Below are 24,574 nucleotides of genomic sequence, written 5' to 3'. Positions count from 1 at the left end.
TGCTGCTGGTGCATTGACCGCACTTTGAGTATGGTTTGCATGCAGTATCTGGGGCTTACACTGGGCTCACATGGGGAGCTAGCTGGCTGGCGATAGTCATGGGCTGGTGCTGGGGAGAGTGATGCAGCAGGGTACAGGGCATAATGGCCAATGGTCTCTGGCCAAAATTACGGCAATCTTTGGAGTGGGAAGTGGAGATTTGGGTCCGTGCCCACATACTGGTCTAGAATGGGACGTTCCTTCCCGTCCCTGCCCTCAGTATCTCATTTATCATGTAGACCACTCAATGCCCATTCCCAGGGACAGCAAACTGAATGAAATATTTATTTTCTTAATGAGTCATCTGATGACACATCTTTCCTTGGAATCGTGGATTTGCCAGAATTTTAAAAATGTGACCTGCCATGGGAATTTAATGGGCATTTAAAGGAGTCAAGACAAAGCATGGCTAATGGAACTTGGCAGGTTATTACAATAGTAATATTATCAGTGTTAATGATAATAATTACTATTATCAGTGTTATTGGTGCAGGTGATAAGCCTTGTGCTGAGGCTGTCCCTCTAACACCAGCCCTGGGGATGGTCAGCTCTGCAGAGTCACAGGAGAATTCTGACCGCTCTAGGGGATGACTGGCAGGTTACTCTCCTGGGTGGCCTCTGCATACTGAGGGCCATGTGGAGGGAGCCCCAAAGCCTCAAAGCCTCATCACTACCATTATCCTCTTGGTGGCCACTCTCAGATTTCAGGGCGCTGCTCACTTCCAAGGGGATGTAACAGTGCTGGAGAGAGAGAAAGGGTCATGCACGCCCATTTCCAGAGTGAACAAAGAACACTTACGGGGGAAAGGAAAAATGCCTCTGGCCCCCACCCCCACCCCGCGACACATGTGCACAGGAACACACACACACACACGCACACGCACACGCACGCGCGCGCACACGCTGCCTGCCCCAGCCTGCATATCACCATCAATCAGCTCCCTTCTGCTTGCTGTTTGCAGGCAGAGTTCCCTACAGATGTGCTCAGGGGCTGGGAGCTGGAGAAGAAGGTGGAGCTGGGGGCTGGGGAGGGAGGGGAGGCAGAGACATTCTCAAAGAGTTAAAACCTTGCCTTGCCAGACTGTGAATTCTCCTCAACTCTCCCCCACCCCTCCTCCCCCCTCAATCCAGCCAAACAACAGCTTGACATTTTCCATCCTTCACGAGAAAGACAAAGACGGGAAGATATTCCCATGATCCCTTTCTGCATGCCTAACCGTGAGCTCAGGTGCTGGAGCGTTTGCCCTGCGCCGGCCCCATCAACGTGAAGGGCGAAGGCATCCCTCCGCATCTTTTTCTTGCCACTGCTTGATTAATTGGCTGACTACTACGCCGGCGGAATACCTAATGCTTCTCCTTCCCTATTCTTCCTTCGCAGTTTTTTTTTTTTTTCCTCCTTTGCTCCATTTACATATACTTTATATTCCATAATCTTAACCCAAAAAGAAAAAAAAAAAAAAGGGAGCGGGCCCATCTCAGTAATTTGATGTAATGACGGCATGTCGCCAGAAAGAGGAATTAGAAAAATCTGTAGGTATTTAATTTATTCTTGTTTTTTTCAAGTAGATCTCTCTGAGAGGAGCATTAATATTCATAAGCAAGGGGAAAAAAAGTATACTCAATAGGAAAATTCCAGATTTTTTTAGGGGGGAGGGAGGCGGCTAAATTCAATGCATTTTTAAGCACCATTATTTAACTAATAGTGCTCGGGTCCCTCTGGTCCTGGTTCCTCCCCTTCGATGAAAGTAAGTGGGTTTTAGTTGCCTCCAAGGGCTGTGTGTTGGGCTCACACCCACGCTGCTGAAACAGGGGGGAAAAATGGGTTCTGTGTTTTCCTCCCCTCCTGGGAAGACTTGAATAAAGACGGAAAACATAAATAAAGGTCCTTTCAGAGTCCCCAGGCTGGAGTTTTGACTCCCCCCAGTCTCCCCTGTTGGCTGGAATAGCAGGGCAGAAGGACTTCCCCAAGGTTTGCAACGAGGCCGTCCTCTTGCCGTGAACTTGGGTGCAGGTTTTCGTGCTGTTCAGGAACTACTTGGTTGTCAGGGTAAGCGTTGAGTTAAACCGTAATCGTAATAGCTGCAGAGGAAACAGGGGAAGAAGATCCAAAGTGTCAGAAAGATGCCTGGATTGTGGAAACTGGGTGGGACCTGGCTTCTCTCTCTGAGGCTGGTCTTTCCAAGGGCCTCGGGAGAGCTGGCTCCCCCAGGGACGGTGATGTCTGTGGGATCCCAGCCCACTAGCAAGGCGGGCTCTCCGCCACGGGGGCCATGGTGGGACATAGATGCCTGTGCCCATCTTAATCGATGGGATTGGAAACGTGGCTGACTTCGCAGGCCCTGAGTCTGAGCCACTTGCTCATTGCGGTCGTAATAAAAATTATTCTAATAAGCCATGTCATGTATCATTATCTTTTCTTTATATTTTTTAATGGTGGCAAACCTCACGCACAATAAGCTGCATGAATAGTAAGTGTGTGAAGTGTAATGTTGATGAGTATTTTACTGAGGACATAGAACTTTCCTGACACCCCCAGCAAGCTCTCCTGCCAATCCACACACACTCCTCCCCGAGGATAGCCACGCTTCTGACTTTTGGGACTATTGGATTAGTTTTGCTGGTTCCAGAACTTCTCACAAATGGAAGCATACAGTAAACATGTTTTTGTGTCAATGCCTAGGCTTTTTTCCCCCCTGAAAACATAAGCATTTTGGAGATTGGTCCGTATCATTATGAGCAGCGGTGGGTAGTTGATTTTTTTATTGCTGTGCGATATTCCAGTATATAAATTAACCAAATGCGATTATCCATTCCTCCTGCCATGGTCACTCAGTTGGTTGGTTTCCAGTTTTAGCTATTATGAATAGAGCCGGGGTGTGCCTTTTGCTACATGCCTTTGGGGGGATATAAGCCCTCCTTTCTCCTCAGAACAGACCCAGGCACATGAACTATCCGGTCACAGGGTAAATGAGACTTTAGGTTTGCTAGAAGCTGCCAGACCATTTTCGTGGTGTTTGCATCATGGTACCCGCCTACCACAGTGGTCCAGGAGCCTGTGGCTCTGTATGTTTTCACCAACCCTTGATATTGTTGTGATTCCTTTATTTATTTAAAAAAAATTTTAAATGTTCATTTTTGAGAAAGAGAGAAAGAGAGAGGCAGACTGTGAGCAAGGGAGAGGCAGAGAGAGAGAGACAGACAGACAGAATCTGAAGCAGGCTCCAGGCTCTGAGCTGTCAGCACAGAGCCCGATGTGGGGCTCGAACTCACGAGCTGTGAGATCCTGACCTGAGCCGAAGTCGGATGCTCAACCGACTGAGCCACCCAGGCGCCCCATGTTGTTTTTCTTTTTAATCTGACCTGTTTTCATGGGTGTGGGACAGGTGGACACCCTGGCCGACAGTAAGCAGGGAAAAAACAGAAGATGCTAGGTCAGCGATGCAGAGAAAGAGAACCTGGGAAAGCAAGAGGGAGAGAAAGAGGGAAACAGAGGCAGGAAGAAGCTGCAAAATGGGGGTGGAAAGCCAGCCAGAGAGAGACCTGGAGGGAGAGGCGAAGTGGGGGGGGGGAGGGAAAAGGTGCAGGTGCAGAGAGGGGAGAAGAGAGAGCGGAAGAAGACAGGGAAGAGAAACGGAAGGAAGAACGGAGGTGAGGGGGGAGGAGGCAGGAGCTGGGCAGGAAGGGGTAATGCTTCCAGAGGACAGAAGGGCTGGCAAGAGGAGGAGGGAGTGGAAAGCGACCCTGGGAGGCGGCCCGGGGAGGAGGGCAAGCGTGGAAATGGGTCTCTTGGTATTTTATGAAACATGTCCTTTTTTAAAAAAGTGCTTCTTGATATTTTTATGTTTATATGTTTTAACTTGGGCCCGGCTTCATGGAAAATGCATGAGGAGTAAGTGGTTTCTGGGAATGTTTTATACATGACCGGGGAGTTGGGAGGATGCAGGGGGTGGGTGGGAGAGATGGAGGGCGTGGACTGCTCCCCCCTTGGGTGTCCTGGCAGGGCTCTGGGGAGGGGCAGGGGGCAGGCGGTCAGAGCTGACTCTAGTCAGCTGGCTCTAGTCTTGAGGTTACGTGGAAGGCAACCCAGGGTGGGGAACAAGCTGGTGTGGCCGGGATCCATCAGCCTGGGTCTGTCCAATGCCCTTGGTCCCTGGGGCCACAGAGCTCTAGGAACGCTTGGGCTACCTGGGGTTTGGAGTAGAAGGTAGATTGCAAAAGAGCTAACTGGACTCAAGAGAAGGGCAACCTTGAGCATCAGTAATTTTTCCTGATGCATCTACCAGACCAAAGGGAGCTAGGTGTTTAAGAGGTGGGCCCTGTCCGCTGTCCTGCTTCTCGCCACCCCCCATGCCCCTCCCTCAGGAACTCTCTTCTTCCAACGTGCCCCACACATTTACACCCCCTTGCATTTGCAATTGCTGTTTCTAAGCTTGCACTTGCCTTTTTCCAACTTCTGCAGCTAGAAATGCCTTCTCATCCACACAAGGGTTCTTCAACTCTCAAGGGAAGAGGGATTTCAAATCCCTTTGGACAATCGGATGACAAATTGCCCCCCATCTCCCGAGGAGAAAGCACACATTTCCACCATTTTGCACACAATCTCACTGGTTCCTGGGCCTCAGTGAGTCCCGTCCCTGGATGCTGGTGTAGGTGTCTGAGCTTCAAGAACATGGACCCAAAGTCAGTGCCTTCACAGAAGCATCTGTCCAGGTTTTCCCAGAACAACATCAGTGCCTCTCCTGAGACTGGCCTCCCCAGGACTCGGGTCTTTGTTGCATCATGTCTACTGTTTGTGTCACCTGTGTGTGTCTTTCTCTTCCACTGGCATCTGGATCCAGGAAGGAGGAGCGGTGCTTGCTTCTGTGCCCTGCAGCCCAGTGCAGGAGCTGGCCTGGGGGGCCGGGGGAGCTCAGGAAATCTAGAATGCACTAGTGTGCTTGGGTCTATTGGGAAACCCAACTGCTAGAGTTTTTCTCCTAGAAGCTGGAGTCTGGCTCTTTGCAAGGATGAAGGCAGCCTCCAGTGGAGGTGTGGATTTGAGTAGGCAAGGCAAACCCTCCCAACAGACAACCCCCTCCTTCCCGCGGAGCATGAAGTTTCGTGAGATCTTGAGAATCCTTCTTGCTCAAAGTGGTGGGGGTAGCTGGACATGGTAGAAAGAACCGAACTCAGGGGGGTGAAGCATGGGTCCCTGTTATGGGCTGAATTATGAACCCTCACAAAATCCCTACACTGAAGCCCCAAGCCCCAAAGTGACTGTATATTTGGAGAAGGGGCCTTTACAAAGGTCATTAAGGTTCAGTGGGGTCATGAGGGTGAAGTCCTCATGGCCTCTTATATGGTGTCTTATAAGAAGAACAGGAGTCACCTGAGGGTTGGCTCTCTCTCCACACACACAGAGGAAATGCCCCCTGAGGACACAGTGAGCAAGCCAGGAAGAGAGCTCTCACCAGAAGTCAGCCCTGCCAACACCTTGATCTTGGACTTCCAGCCTCAAGAACTGCAGGGAAATAAATTTCCCTCATGTAAGTCACCCAGACTGTGGCATTTGGTTATGGAGGCCCCAGGAGACTAAGATCGTACCCATTCCTGCTCTGTCACTGGCCCCCTTGGTGGCCTTCGGGCAGGGCCATTCCCCTCTCTGGCCCTCAGCTTCCTCATCTGTAAACTGGGACTGCAGGGAAGAAGGGCAGGGAGGGGAATCTTCAAGGTCCTTCCCAGTTCTGAGAGTTTATGAGCTCGGAAGATGCTTTTCAGGAAGGCTCTGATTTATATCACAGATGTGAGGGAGAAAAACAGTTGTGTGGGAATCAATTTTCTCTTGTAAATAGGATCCTTTTTAAGGCACTCCAGGGAGAAAAGAAGGAGCAAACCTTTCTAGAAGGCCTACTATGAAGTTGAAGTCACTCTGCGCAGACAGTGTTCCATTTAGTGCTTTACGTTACTGTTTATTTACCTTGTAAATGTATTACACGCTTAATTCTTTTTAAGAAAATGATGTTTTGTTTCACAAAGAAAGGAGCTGCACGCTCCAGAGGAAAACAGGGAAATACAAAAAAAAAAAGAAGTAAAAGGAAAAATAGACTATTCATCCAACAGGTATTTATTGAACACCCACTATGTGCCAATCACTATACAAAAGGAAGTGGGTTTCTACTCAGCTTTTAAATATATATATGTATGTGTGTGTGTGTGTGTGTGTGTATACACACACACACACATACATATATATACATATAATTGTAAGTGTAGATGCGATAACATTTAAATTCTGCAGTTTTATTTAAATGTCTGTTATATTCATTTTGATGTGATGTAGCTGGTTCTTAATAAGCCTACCACTTCCAAGATTGCTTTCTTTTCCTGATTTTAAAGTAACACGTATGTTTATGGAAGGAAATGTGGACATTACAGGCACATAAAAAGAAAGACAGATTACTTGTCATTCACCACTCAGACTTTTTTTCTATGTATACATCCAGACCCTCAGCACATGTGCTTAGAACCTGCTCCTCCCCTCCTCCTTGGGACCACCCCCCCACCTCGTATCCATTCCCCCCACCAGACTTACATACACTAGAACGTGGAAACCTACCCGAGGTCAGTAACTGTTGTCCATTTAACTCATGGCTTTATAATTAGCACCCAGAACAGCACCTGGCATACAGTAGGCGCTCCATAAGTAGCGAATGTGTATAATGTAAACGTCACGTAAAGACTGGAAGGATATGAGTGGATAATATGATAATAGTGTAGTAGAACGGGTGAATAATGTAAAGAATGTAAATGTCACGTAAAGAATGAGTGACAGTGAGGTCATGTGAAGGATGCAGCTGTATAATCTGCTTTTCAAAAAATTATCAAAATGCCGTAAGTACTTTCTGGTATTATAAAATCTGCCACAATATATTGGATGATGATTTCACAGTATTCCATCCTATAGATATATCATAAATAATTTCCCCAGGCTCATCTTGTGACTATCTCAAATAACATCTTCAGGGGGTGCCTGGGTGGCTCAGTCAGTTGAGTGTCTGACTTCTGCTCAGGTGATGATCTCGTGGTTCGTGGGTTCAAGCCCCGCGTTGGGCTCTGTGCTGACAGCTTAGAGCCTGGAACCTGCTTCGGATTCTATGTCTCCCTCTCTCTCTGCACCTCTCCCGTTCACACTCTGATTCTCTCTCTCTCTCTGCCTCTCCCTCTCTCTCTCTTTCAAAAATAAGCAAAACATTAAAAAAATTTAAAATAACATCTTCAGGAAGATCCTGGTAGCTGTTCTTTGCACGACTTCATGATAATTTTCTTGGTGTAAATTTCCAGAAGTGAAGTTGAGGGGTCAAAACGCAGGCTCATGCATTGGACTACCATGCAGCCATAAAAAGGAATGAGGTATTGGTACATGCAGCGACATGGAGAAGTCCAGAAGACTTGAAGCTAAGTGAAAGAAGCCAGACACAAAAGGTCACACACTGCATGATTCCCACGTATACGAAAATCCAGAATAGGTAAATTCATAGAGACAGAAAGGAGGTTGGTGGATGTCAAGGCTTAGGGGGAAAGGGGGTTGGGGAGTATTCAATGGGCGTGGGGTTTTCTTCTGGGGGTGATGCAAATGCTTTGGAGCTTTGGTGCATGTGCTAAATGCAACTGGATTGCCCACTTTAAAAGGCTTAATTTTACATTATGTGAATTCTGCTTCAATTAAAAACAATAACATGGGTACAATCTCAAGGCCAACAGAGAGCACCAATTTGTGAACCCACCAACCATGCATTGGAGGGACTGTTTCCTTGCAAATTCAGCAGTGATTTTCTATAAACCTGGCCAGGTTTACAGGCGGAGTGTATTGATTATCAATGATATCAATTTTTTATTCTCCCTGAACCAGTGAATATTTATATCTCATTTGCATATTCATGTTTGCCAATCATAGGGGACTGTTGGTCTTACTGATTTGCAAGAATGCATGCTCCACTGATGATATCAACTCTTGTCATGCATGTCTTGGAATCCATGTTTGTTTATGGTTTTGTCTTTTTAACGTTAATTCTAACTTTTTAATTGCTACTAATCTACTAACTACTGCCTGAGACACCGTCCTGTGGTTAATCATCTCCCTGTTGATTGCCTACCAGACATTCTGCTCTGACTCCTATCTTTCCCTTCCTGATAGAGTCCAAGTTCACCATCCTTGTCTGGAGCCAGTCCGTCTTAAAGCTCACGGACCGGTGCTGAGTGATCATGCCAATCTTGGTCATCTCATTTCTCTTTTTGGTGTTGGGTAAGACCTGGGCACCCGAGACAACTCAGTCACAAGCGAAGGGAAATGAAGGAAAGTTTGGTGGTGGGGAGGGGCTCCGGGAAAGATTGCTTGAGTCTTACAAGGACAATGCTCTTGTTCTAACTCTGGAGGTGGCTGGATCTGGGAGTGATGCCAGGAGCCCTGAAGCCATCTTGTGTCCATGAGGAAAGCCATCCCGGGGACCAAGGCAGCATGCAGGGAAGGATACATCAGAGCAGATGCAGGCCCCCAGAGGCTTCTCATCAGTGCACCCACCCCCTGGGCTTGCCATGAGGTGAGATTATGGGCATCCTGAGCCTTTCAGGTATCCAAGTCAGGTGCCTATTCCCTGTGGCTGACAGTATCCCAAACCACCGAACTCCATTTAGGGACAGCTCTTTCCTTCTTTGTTTTTCAAATGTATAAACCAACTGCTTCCACAAACGTTTTGTAAATAAAACTTTTCCTATAATTTGACACAGAGCTTCCTTCCGGTAGATTCCCAGAAGTGGAATGACAGGACAAGAAGGTATTCGATTTTAAAGTTGCTGGATTCATATTTTCATTTGTCTTCCTGTTGGCAACTCCACAGGCTTGATCAGTCTCTCAACCAGAAAACGGGTGAGGGTGGGGGGGGGGGGATGGCGGTTTGAGTCAAGGTCTTCCGCTATCACATCCAAAGCTGGATATTAAAAGGAAGCTGGCCTTTAGTCTTGATTAAGTTCCTTCAAATCTGAAATCATGGGTAATGAATTCAGTTTGCCTGAATAAAGCATCCCCTGGAGAGCCAAACCTGGCTGTCATGCTTCTCTGTGCTGTACCCTTCATTATGTACAATTCTAGAGTGTCCGGATTGGAAAGGACTTTAATGGTCTGAATAGAGTGGGGTGGGTCAGAAGCCCCACTGGTAACCGGAAGAAATGTATGGCCAGCCTCCTAGGAAATTCTATCCGCACTCATAGTAGTGTCCTGGGGCTGCTATGACAAAGGACCACAAACTGGGTGCATTCGAACAACAGAAATGTATTGTCTGGCAGTTCCAGAGGCCGGAAGTCTGAGATCAGGGCGTCAGCAGGGATGGCTCCTTCTGAGGGCCATGAGGGAAAATCGGTTCCTGTGCCCTCTCCTGGCTTCTGGTGGCTCAATGTTCCTCGGCTCATAGAGGGTCTCCCTGGGTCTTGACATCATCTCCCCATTATGTGTGTCCATCTCTGTGTCCAAATTTCCCCTTTGGTAAGGATGCAGTCATATTGAATGACCTCATCCAACTTGGTCTTCTGCAAAGATCCTATTTCTAAATATGATCCCATTCACAGGTCCTGGGGGTTAGGACTTCAACACCTTTGGGGGAACATGATCCGTAACGCCATCCAAACACACAAGACTGTGCATAGAATCAGATCAGGGGCCGTGAACCCAGTAAGTTTTATCTAGGGACCCCAAAAGGAGACTCGACTTTCTTCTGGCCTCTTGTCTTTGGAGTGGGAGGCAAGAAAGAAATAATGAGAACACCAAGGCCCAGAGAGGGAGAGATGTGTGTCTAGATCCTCACAACACACGGGGGGGATGTGCCGGGGCTGGAACCCACGTCTTCTGGGTTTTCACATAGCATCTCATGGGGACCCTGGCCCCATCAGGGTCCAGTCCTCTGGCAGCTGCAGAATCTGAGCCTCTGAAGTAGCCAAGCTGAAACAGGACAGGTGGCCAGACTCCAAGGGAGGCAGAGAGGAGCTGGTGGGGACTGGGGCAACCTCCTCCCTAGCAGACGGAGGAGGTGACCATGTCGGGAGTCAGAGGGCAGGAATGTGGCACATCCCCGGGTGGCCAGAGCCTGTGAAAATCAACAGATAATAGAAAATGTGGGAGAGGAAGCTTGCAGACTCTTTGGGATGATGGCAGGTGGGTTCTGGCTTCAGTTCACCATTGGCCAAGGTCCCTGGACATTTAAGGGGGCAGCCAGGAGGGGGCCGAGGAACCCTTGTCTCTGCTGCCTGTGCCAGCTGCCCATCCATAGGAAGCCAGCATGTCAGCCCTCCTGCCCACTGATGCCAGCCCAGAGGTGCCAAGGCACCAGGCGCAGCAAAGCCAGCTGGCAGCTTAATGGAGAGCCAACGGCCCGGCCGGCTGGCCCATCTGCTCCTGGCTGCCAGCTGCATGCCCGTGGGAGGCGGGCCTGCAGCCCATCCAAGTGGCCAAGGTGCCAGCCACTGGGTGCTCCAGGCCAGCTGGCAAGCTGGCAGGACTGGCCAGCATCCCCATCTGCCAGCCGGTGCCAGATGAACGCGCAGGGGAACTGGGCCTGGGGATCTCGGGTGCCAGCCCGCCGGGAGTTCCAAGGCTTCGGAGCCCTGGCTCTCCCCTTCCCTCTGTCCCACACTCCCCCAGGAGCTCTGAGATGTTGCTCACGAGCTCCTCAAGCGACGGCCCCGGGAAGTGCATGAATGGTTGAGAACAGGGTACTCCAGAAGATCGCAGGATGTTGCTTAGGGACATAGACTCTGGGGCACCCAGCCTGGGTCCGAGTCTCAGCTCTAATTAGCTGCATGACCTTGGGCGGGCCAGTTAACTGCCCGTACGAAGCCTCCGTTTGCTCACCTGTAAAACGGGAAAGCATCTGCCTCATTGGTAAAGTCAGGATCAGACGAGGTGCACATACGACCCTTAGAACGTGGCGAGCTCTCGATGTAAGATTTTTACGATCAGTTATATTATTAGAACCGGAAGGTTAGAGTGTTTTAGGTTAAAGGTGCTTTCGGCTCTCAAGTTGGGGAACCAAGACCCAGACTGGGGAAAGAGTTGGGCTTTTTTTCCAGGTCACAAACAATCTGATAAAGAGAAAGAAAAACAGTGAGGGTGGGGGAGGGGGACTTGGGAGGAGGTCAAAGGGTACAAACCTGCGGTTCCAGGAGGAACAAATCCTAGGGATGGAACTCAGGACCTGACACCTGCAGAAACACGGCTGAGGGACACACAGGAACATTGTCACAGGATCAAAGCCTAAGAGTTCTCATCCCAAGGAGAAATTTTTTTTTCTCTTTTTAATTTCTTTTTTTTTAATTGTATCTCTAGGAGATGGTGGGTGACGACTGAGCTTCCTATGGCCATCATTTCACAACATAGGTGGTCCCAACCATTAGGCCTGCATGGTTTAAACTCACACAGCGATATATGCCAGTTACATCTCAGGAAAACTGGAAAAAAACCATCGAAATTTTGATTTGAAAAGCAACATTTTCAGAGGACAGCTAGGGATGCAAATGAATGCGATACATGCAGGAAATGGGAACCAAAGACGAGCAGAGGATCCGAATAGACCTTTCTTCCAAAGAAGGCATACCAAGGCCCGCAAGGCCAACGAAAAGGCACTCGTCGCCACTAATCATGAGGGAAATGCAAACCAAAGCCACAGTGAGATGTCACCTCACACCTGTCAGAATGGCTGGATTCAAAAAGATGAGAAATAACAAGGGATGGGGAGGATGTGGAGAAAAGGGGCCCCTTGGGCGCCGTTCTTGGGAATGGAAAATGGTGCAACCACTGTGGAAAACAGTATGGAGGTTCCTCAAAAAGTTGAAAATAGAACTACCCTGTGCTCTGCAACTGTACTTATCCAAAGAAAACAGATTCACTGTCCCAAAAAGATACATGCGCCCCCATGCTGATTGTAGCATTATTTATGATAGGCAAGACAGGGAAACAACCTGAGTGTCCATTGGCCGATGAATTGATAGAGAAAATGTGTTTGTGCACAATGGAATATTGTTGTCACCAAAAAGAAAGAAGTCCTGCCATCTGTGGCAACATGCTTGGACCTTGAGGGCGTTATGCTGAGTGGAATAAGTCAGAGCGAAAAGACGAATACTGTCTCATCTCACTTAATGCGGAATCTTGTTAAAAAAAGGAGCTGAACTCACAGAGAACAGAGGTGGGGGGCTAGAGGGTGAGTGAAATAGGTGAGGAGGTCAAAAGGCACAAACTTGCAGTTACAAAATAAAGAAGTTCAGGGGATGTCACGTACAGCGTGGTGACTGTAGCCTCCGTTTGCTCACCTGTAAAATGGGAAAGCATCTGTCTCATTGGATTAAAGTCAGGATCAAATGAGGTGCACATACGACCCTTAGAACATAGCAAGTTCTCCCAGAAAATTAAGTGATGCTCGTAATGAAAAATTTGAGATGTAGTTCAAAAACAGTGGAGAAGACTGTATTTTGTATCTAACAATTGCTAAGACACTAGACCTCAAAAGTTCTTATCATGGGGCCCCTGAGTGGCTCAGTGGGTTAAGTGTCATCTCAGGTCATAATCTCATTGTTTGTGAGCTTGAGCCCCACGTCGGGCTCTGTGCTGACAGCTCAGAGCCTGGAGCCTGCTTCAGATTTTGTATCTCCCTCTCTCTCTGCCTCTCCCCTGCTTGCACTCTGTGTGTGTCTCTCTCTCTCAAAAATAAATAAACATTAAAAAAAATTTAAAAACTTTCTCACCACAAGAAAAAAATTACCACTGTGTGTGGTGATGACATTCATTTTGCAATATATCGGTTATTATTGGACCCTCAACCTGTATGTTGTATTAGGTCAGTTATATCTCAATAAAATCATGTAAAAAAAAGAAAGATCCCAGCTGCCCAGAAAGTCATCTGCGATGTGGGGTCAAGGTCCCAGGTTTACCTGCCACCCTCCCTGGTTCCTTGGCCCTGAAAAGCTCAGTTAAAATGGAGGAGGTGATAATGAGGTAAGGAGGGATCTCTCTGTTCTGCTCCAACCCACCCGGATGCCCCAAATGCTCGGTGGCCACACCTCAGGACCCTCCAAATGCCCGGCCTTATGTGTGACTGTGCGTGTTTGCAAACACACACCTGTGTGTATATGTGTGTTTCTGAGTGTTGGCATATAGTCTTGTGTGTCCACTGGGTATATCTTAAGGGAAGGTCCCATATCATTTCAGCAACATCTCAGCTATTCACGGCTCACCTCTCTGGAAGGTTCAGATACCCAGAAAGCTTCTGGCATCCCTGAGCCCGTGTGCTGAGAACAATGCCTGGCTGGAGCTCTGTAAACCCATGAGGGATGGATGTATGCATGAATGAATGAATGAATGAATGAAGCAGATTGGAGCTTTTGTTTAGCCTGATCCAGCTCTTCTTTAAAAAAAATTTTTTTTTGCTAATGTTTATTTATTTTTGAGAGAGAGAGACAGAGTGTGAGAGGGGGAGGGGCAGAGAGAGACACACACACACACACACACAGAATGTGAAACAGGCTCCAGGCTCTGAGCTGGCAGCACAGAGCCCGATGTGGGGCCCGAACTCACAAACCGTGAGATCATGACCTGAGCCGAAGTCGGATGCTCAACCGACTGAGCCACCCAGGCGCCCCCTCGTCCAACTCTTCTAATTGGACACCAGGACCCTTGCAGTGCATCCAGCAGCCAATAAGAGCAAGGGTCTTAAAGTTCTACATCCTTCATCTTAACCAGCAACTCTTGACTTTCACTCGGAGCCTTGTTACCCTGATTTTGCGTGCAGTGCTAACAAAAGCAGTTAGTTGACCTTGTCTGTAGGCTGGACGCAGCAAGATAAGGGAATAAGGGAGCAGACACCTGTAGGTAGAAGAAACAGATAAAGGTGGCTGTGATGCTTAAGTGTGCTAGCAAGGGAAAGAACTGTTGGGGGAAGACTCAAAAGCGTCCCGGTGTGAGCAGTCCAGGGCCACCTTGTGAAGGGGCGGGGGCCCCAGCCTGTGGAGAGCCTTTCATATCTCCCTGGAAAATAAGTGATGCTCGTAAAGAAAGATTTGAGATGCAGTTCAAGGGCCCCGGTCCAAACTCTCAAGGAACAGAGTACATTTCGCAGAGATTCTTATCCAAAATGTAATTTTCAAAAACGGTAATTAAAGAGAGGTGATCTTCCATCCGCCAGAAAGCTTGGCTCTCTCAGCTGACTCGGTCAGGGAGGGTTCCACGCTGCTGGGATCCACTGCTCTTTGTGTGGACAGAGCTGACAATTAGAGAATTTAAGCAGAGCACAGGGAGAAGGGAAGGTGTGGGGGCGATCAATCAAGATGGCTTTTCATTCTGGACATGAATGTTAACACTCTCTTCCTGAGCGTGTACAGGGACGGGCAGTGCTCAGAACTGTTTCACATTCATTATTCATCACCTCCTGTATTGGGCATCTTGTCTACCAAAGAGGAAACACACACACGTATACATACCCCCCAACACACACGCATGGGTGTGCACCCATACGTAAGGACACACACTCTTACACAACCAGATGTACACACAGACACGTACACACACATATTCAGATGTGCACACACACACACAGACGTACATCTATATGCACATACGTATGCATTCACACACATTTACATCCAGGGACACACCTGCACACACACTGCCAGTCTTTTGACTCCACAAACCGTTGAATCTGGAAGGTGCTTTTCACTGTGTTGGACTGATCAGACCCCAAACAATTCTGGGATCATGATGCTGCCGGGAGCATGGACGATACAGTGTAACTGCTACCATTTTGGGAGCACCTGGTATATTCCAGATCTCGTGCCTGGTATTTGACACGGCATTTACCAGCCTCTCTGCCTCTTCCTTCTCCCTGCTTTCTTCCTTTTTTCTTTCTTTCTCTACCTTTTGTTGTCTTTCTTTTTTACAAGCAGTATGTGGCCACATTCTCATTGTAGAACATCAACACGATACTGACAAAACAAACCTTCCCCTTAATGTTTTCTGCCGTGTAACCACTCAATTTCCTAGCAATGATGGCTGTGAACCATGGCAGGTGGAACTCACATCCTCCAATTTGACATGCAGCTTGAGAGCAGATACAGTAAAGAGCCCAGTTGCCCATCAACAGGATAAAGGTTAAGCGCATTCTGGAATACTCCGCAAAAGCCAAAAAGAAGCGACATTGGCTTTTGGAATAATACTAGCCAGTGTCTCCCGAGCCCTTTACCAGGGGTTGGGCACGCTCCCTGAGACCCATCTGTTAATCTTCTCAGCTATATCGTGTGCATTAGCAACACTCCCACTTTACAGACATGGCCATCGAGGAAAAGTGACATTTGAATGTTTGTCCAGCCAGCATGTTGCAGATCTGAGATTTGGGCCAGGTGATCTATCCTTCAAGCCTGCATTCTTTTTCTTTTTTTCTTTTTTTCCAGTTTATTTATTTTGAGAGAGAGAGAGAGAGTGAACGAGCAGGGGAAGGGAAGAGAGAGGGAGAGAGAGAATCCAAAGCAGGCTCCATGCTGTCAGCTCAGAGCCCGACATGGGGCTTGAATCCACAAACTGTGAGTTTATGACCTGAGCCAAAATCAAGAGTCAGACGCTTACCCAACTGAGCCACCCAGGCGCCCCCTAAAGCCTGTATTCTTAAGCCCCAATACTAAGACTCCCAAGAACCAATAAGCGATATCTATCTATCTAATCTATCTATCTATCTATCTATCTATCTATCTCTTTGCAGAAGAGTACATAGAAAATGATTCTCTTTATACAAAAAATGAAAGCACATGTGTAGGTGCATAAATGAATCCATGGCCTTTTGTCACTCTTATGACATCCTCTCTTACATTTGACAACGAAATGGTGTCACAGAGGCAGAGCGACCTTCCCAACTGGGTTCAGGTCCACCTCTGCCCAGCTGCACCACTTGGGCTGTTTGTACAACACTTTCCTTCTGCTGATAACACAGTGAACCGAGTAGTTGGGGAGGAGATTGTCTTTCAAGGATTTCCCCAAAGAGCATCTTCTGGGGAGAACCTCTGTTGCCCCGAGTGGCCCCTTTGCACTGTCCCATGCTTCTAGAAGGGCACGGGTAGCTACATGAGGTCAGAGAAGAAAGAATTCTGGGCTTCCTGAGGAGGGCTACCACCGTGAAGGTAGGAGCCCTTCAGTGGCTGGCCATTGGACAGTGTCTCAAGTGCCCCCGTCACTGAGCTACATGGTCACCTGGGTTTGGCACTGTGGAAAGCCTTCAAAGGTCTTAGCAAACCCCGAATGCACAATGGGGTTGAGGACAGTGCCTGAGCCGGAAACTGGGAGACCTGGTTGTCAGTCCTGTCTCCTGCCCCTTACTTGCTGTCGGCTCTTCCCTGCTCTGTTCTCAGGCTCCACTTCTGCTCAGTGAGAGCTGTCAGGCTTGCAGAGATGGTAGAGGAGACAAGATTTAGGATGCAAGACCCAGAGCCATGGCTTACAGAATCTGTATTGGAAGCAACCCATCCCCCCAAGCTTCACTTTCCTCACCCACGAAATATAAATGATGCTACTAACTGGGCAGCCGCCATCTATGGGGTCATGGTGTATTTCGGATGAAGGAAACTGCAAGTGCAAAGGCCCTGTGGTGCCATGCTTGGTGCTCATGGCCACCATCTCAGAGATGAAGGCACCACCAATCATGGGCCACCTCACGTCGATCACTCCATCTTAACTTATGAGGGAGCCGAGGACCAGAGTGACCACATGACTGGCTTGAGGTTGCACAGCTGTCTGATGGCAAAGGGTGCAAAAAGCCAGGACTAGAACGAGGTGGGCTTTGGACACAAAATTTAAGGGAGTGCCAAAAAACAAAACAAAACAAAAAAAACCCAGTGGTTGAGATGAAAGAAACACTTCCATGAAAGATTTTTTTTTTTTAAATGAAAGTCGATGCAAGCAGATCTCTGATGAACAAAGTAACAAAATTTTAAACAAAGACACCATCAGTATTACTGATTTTCTCTTTTGCCTCGGGCTCCAATGGGATTCTGCGTGGCATTTAAAAAATTTTGGACTTTGTTCACTGCGGATTTTTGTTTGCGTTAAATTAGAATTTTTAAGATACTGCCTCGGAACATTCATCTTGATTACTGAGCTTTTTAGTGCCCCCTAAATTCTGTGCACTGGGTGAGTGCCTCACATGTATATCCCAGTCTCAGCCCTACAGGACTCTTTCTGCCAACTTGGACTCTTTGTTCTTTCTTTACGTCTAGTCATTCATTCCCGCGTTCATTCATTTATTTGTTCATTCAGTCATTCCGCAAATACTTTAGATGACCATGATTCCAGGAGCCAAGAAAATGGCAGTGAATAAGATAATCATGGTTCTGACTTCCTGGCACAGAGCGTCTAATTGGAGTCAAATCATCACATAAACAAACGTACAAGTAGTGATGTGGCCTTTCCAGCCAAAGGAAATAATGAGAATGTTGACCGAGAGTGGCAACCAGGGCAGGCTTCCCAGAGGAGGTGGTGTTTGGGTGAGATGGAGTTAAGCAGGTGGCAGTGGATTAAGGTGGGTGGTTACAGGTGTTCTAGGCAGAAGAAATAGCAGGTGCAAAGGCCCTGTGGCAAGATCAAGAGGGTTGTGGGGCTCTAGGAACACAAGAGGCCAGTGCAGCAATGTGCTGATAGGCAGGAGAGTGGGAGGCAAAAATGAGAATGGAGAAATAGGCAGGGCCAGGAGACACAGCAGGGAAGGTTTTGATCTCCTGTGCAAGGACAGTAGGGAGCCCCTAGCGGGTTTTGAGCTGGAGAGTGACCTAAGCAGATTTGTTCTTTGCAGTGGTCTTCCTGGTTGCCGAACGGTATTCTATATAGAACCCAGACTCCCTAGGCTTCTAGTCCGACTTCCCCCTTTCATGGCAGGTCACACAGCCCTTGCCTTCTCTGTGCTTCAGGCACTCGTCTGTAAAATGGGGTTCCAGCCTCTCCAGGTTGTGAAGAAAATTACATGAGATAATAAGTGTTGGTCTCTCCAGGAGGCCTGACACATAGTAAGCGCTCTATAAATGTTGCCCATAATTACTATTACTGAGGTTGATTTTAGGCGGCAAAACAGAAGACAGCAAGAAAGCAACCCTCGTCCTCGGCCCTGGGGCGGCTCAGCCTGGGCGCCTCTGCCTGAAGCTCGCTGCTCCCCTCCTTAGAAAGTGGCTTTTCTTTCTGCCGCGTGCTCTCCGGAGGAGGGACACCGTGGAGGCTGCGGTAATGCTGTGAAGGTCTTAAAAGAAATTATAGCCTGCATAAAAATATTCACTCCAGTGGAGGGCCTTAAACCATTCCCCTGGGCATTGAACAGTGACAGAGAGTGTATTACTGTGCGCTTAAGGCAGTGGCAGCCACCCAAGGTCAGAGAGAACCGGAAGGCAAGCACTTAAGCATGGAAGTTCCCCTAAATAGCATCCTTCCGTGAGCAGCCCTCTCTCCGACCTGCCAACTGCCAGGCCCTGGATCCCTTGTTGCCTCCGTATCCACAGCACCCAGGACAAGTCACAAGAATTCCTGAGGCAGAGGGGAGAAGGGGAGAGGAAAGAGGACAGCCTGGGGCTGGGGGCAGCAGGGCGTCCAGATCTGCCCCTTGCTGTGATCTGCGAGGGGATGAACTTAAAATCTCTGTCCTCAGTATTAACATCTGTAAAATGGGACGCTGTTTGCCTGCTGGGTTCTATTGTCTGTGGGGACTGACCGAGGAGCTCCGGCCTGGAAGGCCACCCAGAAGGTGCTCAGAAATGACCATTTGTCCTTCTTAGGGTTTCCCTTCTTCCCAAGATATTTTTTTCCTCTCTCCTCAACTCTCAATGACTTCACTTCTTGGCAAGTTAAGTGACGCTCCCAAGCCTCAGTTTGCTCATCGGCAAAGTGGATACAATATTAGTAAGGGTTTGTAAGTTGCCTGTGGGGATTAGCGGAACATTTTGAACTGCTACTCGCCAAAGGCAGGAAGATTGGGTCTCACCTGTTTGGATGTTTTTTTGTCTTCTCACAGCACATCAGGTAGATGATAGACTCCTTCACCTGCCCCTGGTCTCAGCAGTGCAGAATCATGGGTAGCCTTAATCCTGGACCTTAGCGGGCCCACAAATCCTCTGAAATGGAACACCAAGACTCATCATATCTTTATATGCTGCGTCCAAAAGACTAAGGAGCATGGTGTCACAGGTATAGGTACTCTGGGCCCAGATTCTGGGCATGGACTAACACTGGCTCAGGGAGATTGGGTTCTTCAGCCAGGCATGCTTGCCTCAGTTTTCTCATCCATAAACGGGGGGAACAATGGCATACACTTCATAGGATTATCATGAAGGTTAGTGAAATTGCACTTCTGAAGGACTTTAGGAACACAGAGTAGGAACACAGACTTAGTGCCTTTTCTCTTTTTCCCTATAGTAGAGCTCAATGGGGTCTTTATCGCATCCAAAGTTCTCAATAGGAGCCAGCTGGTGAAATACGCATCATCCTTCTACATGCTCTCAAACCAGGATAAAAATGGGGGTGTGGGCCAAGAAAAGTTATGCTTACTGTTTCGTAGAAAGCCTCATCACTACCAAGGAATATTTTTGGCAGATGCAGGGACAAGAAGAGGGGTTGTGTGGTTAAATAGGTTTGGCAAGACTTATACCGCTCAAGTTAAATGGACGTCTTTCCTGCAGGGTGAGTCGGGGCCCTGAACAAGTGACGTGCACTTTGAAGCAGCAAACCGAACTCCAGTTACTCAGTACTCCGTGCTTCCTCAACCTCACGGCCAGAGAGTGCTTTGCTGGGCTTAAGCCTCTACGGGACGCATTTTTCAGCAGGAAGTCAGGGGGATAAAAACCGCAGTAGCCAATCTCTAGGGGGCTTTACCAGCATGAAAGTTGATGTCTCAATTTTATCTTTTCCTTTAAATAACTCCCCTCCGTAATTCTCTCTCTTCTCGCCCGTTCTTGGCTTGATGCATTTCGTAATTGGGGCTCTACCGATGTGGCCTCCCTATTGCAAAATCCCTACATGTTCGTGATTTATTGAATGGTCACGTCTCAAGAAGCGGCTCCAACCCACGTCTGGATTAGGCACTTTGCCCTGCACCAGGGGGGCAGGCCAGGACGAACGCTTGGCCTTGCCCCGGGAGCCTGCCGACAAGGGAGGCTCCCAGCTCTCTGGCCGCCCGCCGCCCCGTAGTGATTAGTTGGAATCCGAGGCAGCAATGCAAGAAGTGTCGTTGGTGGGCGTGATGGAGTGCCTGCTGAGTGGGCCGCAGATAAGCGCTGTGATTTCAGAGGACGCTTCATCATTTCGCCGTAAGAACATGTTAACGGGTGATTGTTTGAATGTCTCCAGCTAATAGGATATTATTCATAACACTCTGGCTAGTTGGAATGGAAGATGATAAGAAATTAAATCCTTAATGGCTTTCTTGAAAGCAGGACTTTTCCCTGGGGAACCCGGAACCCTGGGAATTTGCTCCCTGTGCCCTGGAAATATCTCTATGGAGGAAATTGGCTTCAAATGAACCCCCCAGGGAGACATGAGGGTACAAGGAAGGGAACAAAAAGCCGTCGACCAATGATTGGGCACCTACTACGTGCCACGTACCTAGATATTGTATGCTTCACCTTGGCAACATGTCAGTTATGACCAGGCACTAGTTAGCTTAGTTTAGAACTGGCAGTCTGAGGCTCGGAACAGTGAACCAATCCTTCCCAAGGTCTCATTTTGGATGCTGGAGTGTGGATGTGTGTTCCAAACTCAACTGCTTTCCATGAAATGCAATTTATAGATGTGGCAGGTGTTGGGGGAGGGTGCCTGGAAGAAAGAGAAGGAAGACCTTTCACGAACTCTTAAAGGGCGAAAAGTAGGAGAAGTCATAGTACCCAGAGGCAGCTGCAAGCGGGGGCAGGGAGTTGGCAGTGAGAAGTCGTGGGTTCTCCGGGTGGCTTCTATGTTCAGTTTGGGAACTGTCCACCCCCAGGATGTGTGCAGCTAACATTTCCTTTGATTCCTGTGCTTCTGGGGTCTTGGGAAGATTTCCTGAGCTTTGTTCCCTCTGTCTTTTCCATCAATTACAGAAGCTGCTAACTCCCTATATTAAATCCCTTCCTGCTTGAAATGCCTTGAGCAGTGACCGAGCCTTGACAAAATACCCTATCATTCATTGTGTGCACACGCGTGCACACACATGTACATGTACATAGATGTTCAACTCACAGGGATAAATTCCCAAGAAAAGCATTTCAGGTCACACATTCTTGAGGCATGTGAGAATAAATCATCATCACCAGCATCATCATCTGTTTTGCAATATGGAAACCAATATCTAGAAGGCCGGGAATAGAGAGCCCACTCTGACTTTTGTTAAACAATTGCTTTTCCCGTGTAATTGAACCCTCTTTCTAGATGAACAGGGCAGAAATGGTGGCAAAATTCCTTAACAGGCCAAATTCACATTCACTGGGAACTCACCATAGCAGCCGGCTGTGAACATTTAAAAGTAAATGTGTTTTTGTTTGTCTTCCTTTTTGTGGGGTACCAATATCCAACGCTTCCTCAGCCTTTCCACTCTTTTTCCTTTGGGTCTCCTCAGCGCCCACAGTGGAAGCTGGCTTGGTTTTCCATTTGCAAAGTTCACAATTCACCCAGCCATGAGCTGTGCCTTTAACCACTGCTAAATTGTTTCCTGACAGCCCTCGCTACAATTTTCTCCCCTGACATTTGATTTACATATGATCTTTAAGCACTGCCATGGCGGTAATAGCGATTTGGTTAATATTCCAAGCGCTCCCCCATGCCCCACACCTTGCAGGGCCATTTCATTGCTGCAGCGTGGCAAAATGCATGTACCAGATAAATGTATCGCTAATGAAATAAACGGATTAGGGGGAAGAATCAATTGCCCTGCTGCCAGGATGAGGCACCAGGAGTTAATTTTGTCTGGATCTGCAAGGGTAGCTGTTAATAGAATAGGCTTTTTACCTAATTGGAGGGAAAGTAAATGAAGTACAGTAATATTCCATGATGTATTGGAAGAATTTACTTCATTTTCTCTTAGTCTTGCTTGATGAGTGTTTACAGCACAATAGAATTTATAGTCTCCCTCCTCTCCCCATTTTTCTTTCCTTTTCTTTCTCTAGTCCTCACTATATTTCTTTTCCTTTTTTGTGTATCTCATTTTCTTTTTTCTTATCCTCCATCCCTCCTTTTTGTCCTTCTTTCCATCCATCCATCCTTCCATCCATCCATCCATCCATCCATCCTTCCAAACAACCAACCATCCATCTTTCCATCCTTCCAACCATTCATCCATCCATCCTTCTAAACAACCATCCATCCTTCCAACCATCCATCCATCCATCCATCCATCCATCCACCCATCCATCCATCCATTTCTTCAACCAGCTAATAAACCAAGGTCTCAAACACAAATGTCTTCAGGAGCCAGTCACATAAATGAGTAAATATTTGTTGGGCTTGTGGCAAAATGGAGCCATCATCACCCTCACTATCCCCATCATCATGATCTTTGTCATTGTCACCATGACTATCTTATCTGTCATTTATTAAATCTGTCCATCCTTCCTCCATTTTTTTGAACATTTATTGAAGGTTTACTATGCTAGTCAAGACCTGATTTATCTCTGTGAATATGATAATAGAAAAAAAAAAGTAGCCAAAAAGTTCACTTACATCAATTTATATGTCTGTCTTATGCTTAGACTCCTTTCCAGGTCTTTTCTCTCTTCTCTTGATGGAGGCATTGAAGTTCTCTTGAAATAAATACACCTTCTAAAGACTGGAACCAAAAGGTGTTAGGACAAGTTTGGTCAGACTGGTGGGATAAGTAGGAGAGAGCTCTATAAGCCTGAAGAGAAGGGTATAAATGTATACAGGAGTTTCAGAGAATGTTTTCCTAGCATGAGGCAATGCACAGGTGACCAGACACCAGTAAAGGGACAGGACATGGTTTACTGCATGAAGAGAGGTCATGAGTGATCATGGGAAAAATCAACTTTTAGAATGAAATTCCAAAGCCCAGAGCAGCACCAAGGACAGCTACCAACGCTTCTACTTGGGCAACTCTAACCAATCCAGGTGACATGGCCGGTAAGAGGCAGGGCTAGGACTCTAACCCAGGACTGCAGAGCCCACAGTGATCCTCCACCTTTAGCACATCAGATCCCCTTAGGAGATTTTACAGCCTGCTGATTACTGAAGAGTGGCAAAGACTTTCCTCTTTGACCAAACTTGAGTCAAGCTCCTCTGAGTCTGCTTTCTGATTAGTTCCTGACTTCGGGTTCTGTCCTGGCCCTTTTATTCCAATAGCAAACATCCCGCTGAGTCAGTTCAGCAAAAGCCTCCCACCCTTGGTCTGATCATCCTTGATATCTAATAAAATTCCTCACCCCCTATCCCTGATATCTTATCGTGGTGGCCTGCCTTAAACAAGAATCCTGTTAGAACACTATAGCAAAGAATTACCCTACCTTTTGTAATTTTCCATTTCCAGATTCCCCCTCCCCCTGTTCTGCTCCTTAGATGTAAATTCTCACTTTTTCTTATTGTTGAAATTCTTACGGAATTTCGGAGTTGAGCCTGATCTCTCTCCCTCATTGCAAACTCCCTATCGTAGTAGCCACTCTCCCTCCCATATACCGCATAAAGTGTTCCTCACCATCTCTAACAGGTGTCAGAATAATGTTGTTGTTGTTGTTGTTGTTGTTGTTGTTGTTGTTGTTGTTGTTTTAATGGGACACCTGAAGAATCTGCATTTGTGATAAGCTCCCCACGTGATTCTGATGCAGGTCTTTTGCAGACCATTCTTCGAAAAACTCCACCTGAGCATTCTGGGGGCGTGTTTTGTTGAAGAGCCTTATTTTATTTCTTCACCATTTCTTAACCACTGAGTGTCATGCGGGATGTGACAGGCACTCAGGGAAGAATTGGCATGAGGCTGAAGTAGTGGTAGGGACAGTAGTTACTCGCCCATGAATTTCATTGTTGTTGTTGTTTACGCAAGGCTTAGAGCTATATTTTCAAGGATTGACTTCATCGACTTGAAAGGCACCATCCATTGTCTGCCTCTTGAAACTCAAATCTCTGCATGAGTCCAGAACCTAGATTTTGTTTTCTAGTCAAATGCTCTGTCTGGGGCCAGTAATTTCCTAAGAGCCTACTCTGTGTCAGCTACTATGCTGGCCACTGGGAAAGCAGACATGAATCAGCCAAAATTCTTTACTCCAGGAGCTCATTGTCAACAGTATAGTCACCCCTCCATTCTGCATCTGTTGGGCTCGGACCCTATAAAGCATTAATCATCTCATTCAACTGTCCCCTCTTTTTCCCCTTCTCCTACTGCCTACTTCTGCTTGTGTAAACTTTGCTGAGAATTTGAGCAGAAATAGTAAATAATGAAGCTCCAGAGGGTTGCACTAATTTCCCAGACATTTAATCAATACGGAGCTGCCCTGTTCATTACAGCTGTCAAAAATATGCAAAATCGTC

This window comes from Panthera tigris, chromosome D3, assembly GCF_018350195.1.
Source record: "Panthera tigris isolate Pti1 chromosome D3, P.tigris_Pti1_mat1.1, whole genome shotgun sequence".
Taxonomy (NCBI): Eukaryota; Metazoa; Chordata; class Mammalia; order Carnivora; family Felidae; genus Panthera; species Panthera tigris.
The sequence above is the reverse complement of the archived record's forward strand: the minus strand, read 5'-3'. Positions refer to the sequence as shown.